This window comes from Neopelma chrysocephalum, unplaced genomic scaffold, assembly GCF_003984885.1.
Source record: "Neopelma chrysocephalum unplaced genomic scaffold, ASM398488v2 Primary Assembly neopelma1_159, whole genome shotgun sequence".
Taxonomy (NCBI): Eukaryota; Metazoa; Chordata; class Aves; order Passeriformes; family Pipridae; genus Neopelma; species Neopelma chrysocephalum.
Genome location: NW_020897821.1, coordinates 1,367,818 through 1,374,712, shown reverse-complemented (window position 1 = coordinate 1,374,712; position 6,895 = coordinate 1,367,818).

Genomic DNA, 6,895 nt, shown 5'->3' with positions numbered 1-6,895 from the left:
AAGCTCAAGTGAGCTTGTCTGGACAAGGCTCCAGGGTCGTGTCGATGAAAAGGACTTTAATGTTAAGATGCATCTGTGAAGGTGCAATTGCTCCTCCTGTGAGTCTGGCTGGGCTCAGTGCAGGTGCAGGGAGTTGGCAGGAGCTATAAACGACCTATAATTTAGAGGTGTTTAAAGGTGCACGTTTTTTAGGTGTATAAACAGACACCTCTGATGCCTATCTACCAATACAGCCTTGAAAACAGAAAGACAGCCTTAAAAAGGAGTGAAAAGTGCCTGGAGCAGCCACATAAGTAATCCCTTCTAGAGGGCTTATTCAGACCTGTTGATTCTCTATTATTTTTTCCCAGTACAAACACCAATGTTTTGCTGCAGTTAATCACTTGTACATCTGTAGGACTTCAAGATTTTTGAATGCAAACCACAAATTTTGCACTTACAATACCTGCTGAGAAGCATCTGCAGTTTTAGCAGCTACAATGTAATGCATCACCAAAGGTCTCTGATTCTGAAATCTTGGTTCTAGACTTAGTTTTTCTACTTCTGATTGTTGTTACACAGTGTTTCAACCATTTGTGTTGTGACAAGATACAGGAGGATTTGTATTTTTGGATCTCGTTCACTAAAAGACTTAGCTTTCAGAAGTTAGTTAATTATTGTTGAATTTAATCTATTCTGTGACTCTTGGGATGTTCAGTTCCTTTGTCTGTTTTATTTTACTCCAGTCTGTGCTTGATGGTGAGTGCCCCTTTGGAAGAACCACTCAGTACATCTGTGTATCCCTTGTAAGTTTGGGAATCCTGAGTCTGTAGCTGCAGTTCTGAGTCCTTGGATGATATTTTTGTTACTTGACTGACAATGTTTTTTCCATACAAAGCCATTAGTCCTGTAATAGATGCTCACTAATATGAATATTTTTCATTTGTATATTTGTCTTTATGCATTTATATGTTTCAAATGCAAGTGATGTCATGTTTCCAAAAAAGAAATCCTCAAAATTTCATCTGTATGATGTTGAAAATTCACAAACCTACCCACAGTGACAACCACTGCAAGCCAATGTTGCCAATTATAGGTGATCCAAGCATTACAGACCTGCTTAAAAATACGAAAGAACTTCAACTCCTAGTTCACAGCTTCAGATTAAAGTTTCTTTGGCAGATTCTGGCAGCACGGTGACAACCACAATCAGCACTGCAATTTCCAGCCCCTGTCACACACATCCAATGCCAGGTGGGTTTCTATTTATGCTTTTTCCTTATTTGTACAGGACTTTATACCTGCACTGAAACTTATTCCTGTATGTCTGTCCAGGAAGAAGAGAGAACAGTCTGTTTCTGCCAAGCACTATTAAATTTTCCAACCCCCACTGCCTCAACCAAGACTTGCAATTATTGACCCTTTATGCCACAGAACTGAGACCCAAGTGAGGATTCTCGTGGCTCATAAACAGCAACTCTTCCAGCTGAAATACAGGGATCATCCTTCCCGAGGAGCCAGGGGGAGCTGTGCTGAGCTGCTCGGCTGGAAGTCACTCTGCATCTGGGAGAGACTGATGTAAAATCATTCCTGCCAGGGCAGCTGGGGTGAAGAATTTGTTTTGGAATTAAGCAGATGCCCCTCAAAACTATGCACTGCCTTTTAAAATCCAGTTGCCATAACAACTGTACAGTACTTTTGCTCTCAAACAAAGCACTTTTTTTGTGTGTGTATTAGGAAGCTTGCACTCCAGGAGAGCAGCTGATTTACTTTCCCTGAGGAAACACCATATGACTTGCAAAATGTCAGGGAGTGAAGAACACAAACTGGTGCTATAAAACCACATTAGAAATAAAACAGTTTATAACCTCTCTGGGTTCTTAACTCTTTTTTTTTTTTTTAAATAAATGGAAAGATTAAGTCAAAATGTACCACTGACAGTACCAAGGCAATGGCTCTGAGACATTTTGAGTTATGAAAGGGTTGAATGCCAGGCCCTGAAACCTCTGACAAAGTAGGTTTAGATTGGATATTGGGAAGAAATGCTTCCCTGTGAGGGTGGTGAGACCTTGGCACAGGTTGCCCAGAGAAGCTGTGGCAAGTGTTCAAGGCCAGGCTGAACGGAGACCTGAGCAACCTGGTTTAGTGGAGGGAAAAATATTACAGGAAAAGTTTTCCTGTGGAGAGTAAATCAAACACCTGCCTATTGAACTGGTTAAAACTGCAACACTTGATCTTCACTCCTAGACCTGAGATCCCCCTATGTCCCTATGGAAGGGGCAGGGACCATGACAACTAGCACTGAAATTAGTGCATTCCAGCTTGGAGAACCTCAGTGTGTGAGAGCAGAGGCTGGTGATCAGTTTTTTACATCACCAGTGATATATGTGTTGGCATTTTTTTACATATGCAATATAAGCTTGCCCTGTACTTCTTCCTCATTCTTCTCTAGTCATGCTGTTTGCATAATTTTCATTTTTCTTTTGTATTTAGAGTGCTCCTCTTCACTCTGTATCCACTACAGCTCTTTCTTAACTGGGAAAAGTAGATTCCCCATGCAGCTTTATTTTGCTGACAAAAAGCAGTAACCACGTTTCTAGAAAGCAAACACTGTCAAACAGCTTTGTCATAGTCTGAGCAGAATTAGGCTTGCATATATTATTTATCAAATAACACACAGAAAGGAAAAAATGCTGCACGTAGCACTGACCCCATCACCCGAAGGCACGAGGGTGTCTGACTTGCACTGACTGGGAGGTCCTTCCTGGGTCACTGCAGGCTTGAGAAGCTGCAAGTCTGCATTTCTAATTAATTTAATTACCCGGGGATCAGAAGTTAAGTGCTTCTTGTGTTTGCCTCAGCAGCCACTTGGTACTTTGAGTGCATCCCTGTTAGGAGTTGCCCGTGTGAGCAGAAGTGTCAGCAGTGTGTGCACACACCGTGGGGGCAGCACTGGCAGCAAATACCTGTTTATGCTTTTGGCTCCATTTGTTTAATTGATAGTCATTAAACAGAGTGACTCCATTACTAAGAAGGGCCATTATACTCCTCACACATGCTAATTTAGTAATTGTGACTGCCTATGTTTTCATATTAATTCGTTGTTAGGACTTTGCTAAGTCAGGGGCTTAGTCCTTTTCCTCCTGAATGGGATTTTTGGGAGCACAGTGAAAACAAACTGCATTCTATATTGTGCAATAATCCACCAAATACCCAAACCTAATCACCCCAAAATTCATGTTTCCCAGCATGGAGATGTCTATAGAATTGTATCACTTCTGGCAGCAGAGCTACAACATCTGCAGTTCTGTTCTTCTGAGATATTTTCATGTCCAGGGGTGAGAGGCACTGAATGGTACATGAGAAAGGGAGGAATGGGTGGGAATCTCTAATCTTCAGGGAGGAAATATCTTGTTGAGCATCACATAAGAGCCAAGATCAAAAACTGGGAATGTGATGGCCTCATGCAGAGACACCATGGTACTGGAGCATTTAAAATTTCAATTTTGTAACTAAAATATTTTGGAAAATATCTGTCATATAATGCTATGTGTTTGAGTAGAGAAACATATATTTAGCAGTTAATAATCTATTCAGATAAATGATGGCATCAGTATATAAAGTTTTATTCATTTTAAGCATGATTTTAAAATTTTGGGGGGTTAATTATAACATTTTTTTGAGCATCATGAGAGATAACATTGAGGTGTGTCATCTTTCTGAAGTGAAAAGATGCATTACATTCAGTCTACTAATAAAAATGCCTCTCAGCAATAAAGAGCCATCATTACTTCCAGATTGTTTACTATTTCAGTTAATAACGTATGGTATCACAAAAGCCATCAAGGCTCAAAAGACAAAATGTGTTTTGTGGAAATGAAAGGAAAATACATCAGTATTTTTCAAAACTAAAATTTAGAAACTAAAACTTTGACCTGATTGCAAGTCATCCTTTTCTCATGGCCATCAATACAAATAGAATTCAGGATTGTGTAAATTGTAAATTGAATATTCTTCTCCAGAAATGCCAGTCACTGGTGGTTTCCACAATGAAATAAGATGGGCATTAGTGTGAACCAATATCAGTCACATTTTCTTGACTGCCTGCTGCTTTTCAATATGACCCATGATCCCAAGTAATTTTAGCTCTCCTGTTAATAGGGTAGGAAAAAATATAAAATACCTTTACATTTAAGATTAGTTAGACACATCATCACCACCTGTTTTGTCTGTAGAGAAAAGAGAAAATAGATTTTACAATTTCAATACATGTGGGTTTTTTCCCTCCTTGCATATCTCAAATGTAAATTACATTTTTCTTTTCTTTTGTTTTTTTTTTGTTTGTTTTACATTCTAAAAGAAACAATTTAAGTTCTTTGAACTCAGGAAAAAACAAATTATATTTGGTATCAAACACTGTCCTGAGAGATAGAGCTGTTGCTATTAAAAATCAAGACAGGTAGCATAAAAAAAGAAGTGTCTGATTGCTTTCTTTACAATTGCATTGTTTTCTTTCTGGTTTCAGAAAATTGTCTTGAGATTGGATTTTTCCTTACTTCCCCATACAGTAGCATGCAATAGAAAGTAATTTTTTTGTTTCAAATGCATTTTCCTTTTGGTGCTATAGAGGTTTATTACATAACACAAGAGCATTTCACCTTCAGAGCACAAGGATGGTGTTTTGTTCAAGCACCTTCTGGGCTTAAACAAAACTTTTAGTAGTGAATCGCTCACATAAATAATATTTTATATATCCTTTATTTAGATTACAAGGCCATCGAATTTCTTCACATAAAAAATCTGTGTTGGCTGTGTTATGACTCTGGGTGTATTTTAGTACTGAGCATTGCCTTGCTGAGGAAAAAAAGAAGCATAGCTTTTTTCTTGCATTTATAACTTTCCAGATGAGTGGCAAGAACCTCTGTTTCAGCTGTGGGTCCTCAGGATTTTGAGAACTCTGTGCCTGTCAAAAGTGTGGAGCCTCTATGAACCTCTGTCAGTACAGTTAATTAGGTTTAAAGAAACATAATCAACCTCTGCAATTAGTTAAAAGCAAGTTGACGTGAAAATCCCTTTATTCATCTGCTCGATTTCGAGTGCAGAGGACAATGATTTAAATTTTGCAATAAAAATCTGATTAGGAAACTACACTCCAAGGGATTTCCTTATCTGACAGCTGGGATAAAATTCCGTGGTGTATAACAGTATTTGAGCAAAAACTTGGTCTAGTGGAAGGTGTCCCTGCCCATGGCAGGGGTTGGAATGAGATGATCTTTAAGGTCCTTCCAACCCAAACCATTCTGTGATTCCATGTTCCCCTATACCTCATTCGGGTGAGAAAGAAGAGATTTTATTTTTATCAGTCAATATCTAAAAAGGAAGAGTATAATCCTGGCCATGAACTGGGAAGTCAGAGGTGTTTATGGTTTTAAACAGCATCATTTTTAGTGTGGTCTTTGACACTGTGGATTAAAGACAGAAATAAATTCTCTAACCACTGTGAGTGCCACTCATTACTTCAGCAATATCACAAGCTACAAAATAGAATTAATGAGAAGTATTGGCCAACTCCTATAGTTCATTATCTTGTTTAAGAAAGCCCTGATTTTGGTAGTTAAGTGTCATGGTACCTCACATCTCAGTGTTGCAATTAAATACAAGGAAGCTCATCTGTAATGTGATCTGAAACACTCTGAGCTACTGTAACAGCTGGGGGTTTTTCTGTTCAAGAACTGAACTCAGCAACTTCTACATTAGTACTAAAAGCATATAATTGTACCATAAAAAAGAAAAACCTCAATACAAGTTACCTAACAAAGGTAAAAAAGAAATTCCACTAGTCTTGCCTCTCTTATTCCAATGTACCTGCTTGTATTTAGGGCATGTCTTCACCTTTTAAAATCACTTTGTACCTTTTATCGTATCCTCCTTAGAGAACAGGGATTTGCCTCCATTCAGGAAGTGTAAAGGCAAATGAACTTCTAAATTTTAAAGTTAAATAAAAAGGTCACTTTTTAGCTGTGTTGCAGCTTTTTGTGCTAATTTACAGCTGATACTGTTGCATCACGTTGAAAGGTGGGTGTGCTGCTTTTTAGCCCTGCTATTAAGAGTGGCAATCTTAAATGTTATGTAAATAATTTCGAGCTCAAAGAAACAGGAAAACAGTAACAAAGCTGATTCAGTGACAGGTAGCTGTAGCATTCTTTGTACATTCCTCAAGGGAACTTGGTCCTTTAGTGATTTGCAGGTCATATCATCAATATTTTTGGTATTGTTACACCATGAGACCTTTTGCAATGTGTTACTCACTTTAGGCCATCACTGTAGTTTAAAAAGATACTTTACATATAGAAGGAAATTCTTTCTTCCTTTTTTTTTAGTATTAAGACTTCAAGCCCCACATTTCTGCTCATTACCACAAAACAAAGGTACTTACAAAGCTTTCTAAAAATCACTCTGCTCAGACTGTTTCCAGCTGATGCGTGGAGATTTCTTTTGAATTACTTCAACTGTGCTCTGAAATAATAGTGTGAGTTGTCAAAATTACTGAGAAAAACAGAGATTGTCTTTATACCTGTGTGTGCTTAACGTTAACAACAGAAAGGGTGGTCAGGCATTGGAAGGAGCTGCCCAAGGAGGTTTGGATTCCCCATCCCTGGAGGTGACCAAGGAAGGACTGGATGTGGCGCTGAGTGCTCTGGGCACAGGTTCTTTCTGTCCTGTGTGCCTTACAGTGACACTCCATCTGTAGTCCCTTACAGTGTATGAAAAGATCAAATGGAGATAATTAATGAGTTGCATGTCAGTGGATTAGTCCTATAAAGTGAATATTCTAGTACTTTCTTGTTAGGTATTAAGCTCTTATTGCCTTGGGTATTCATTAGGGCTCAGTACAGAGACTTTGCTCACACTTCAA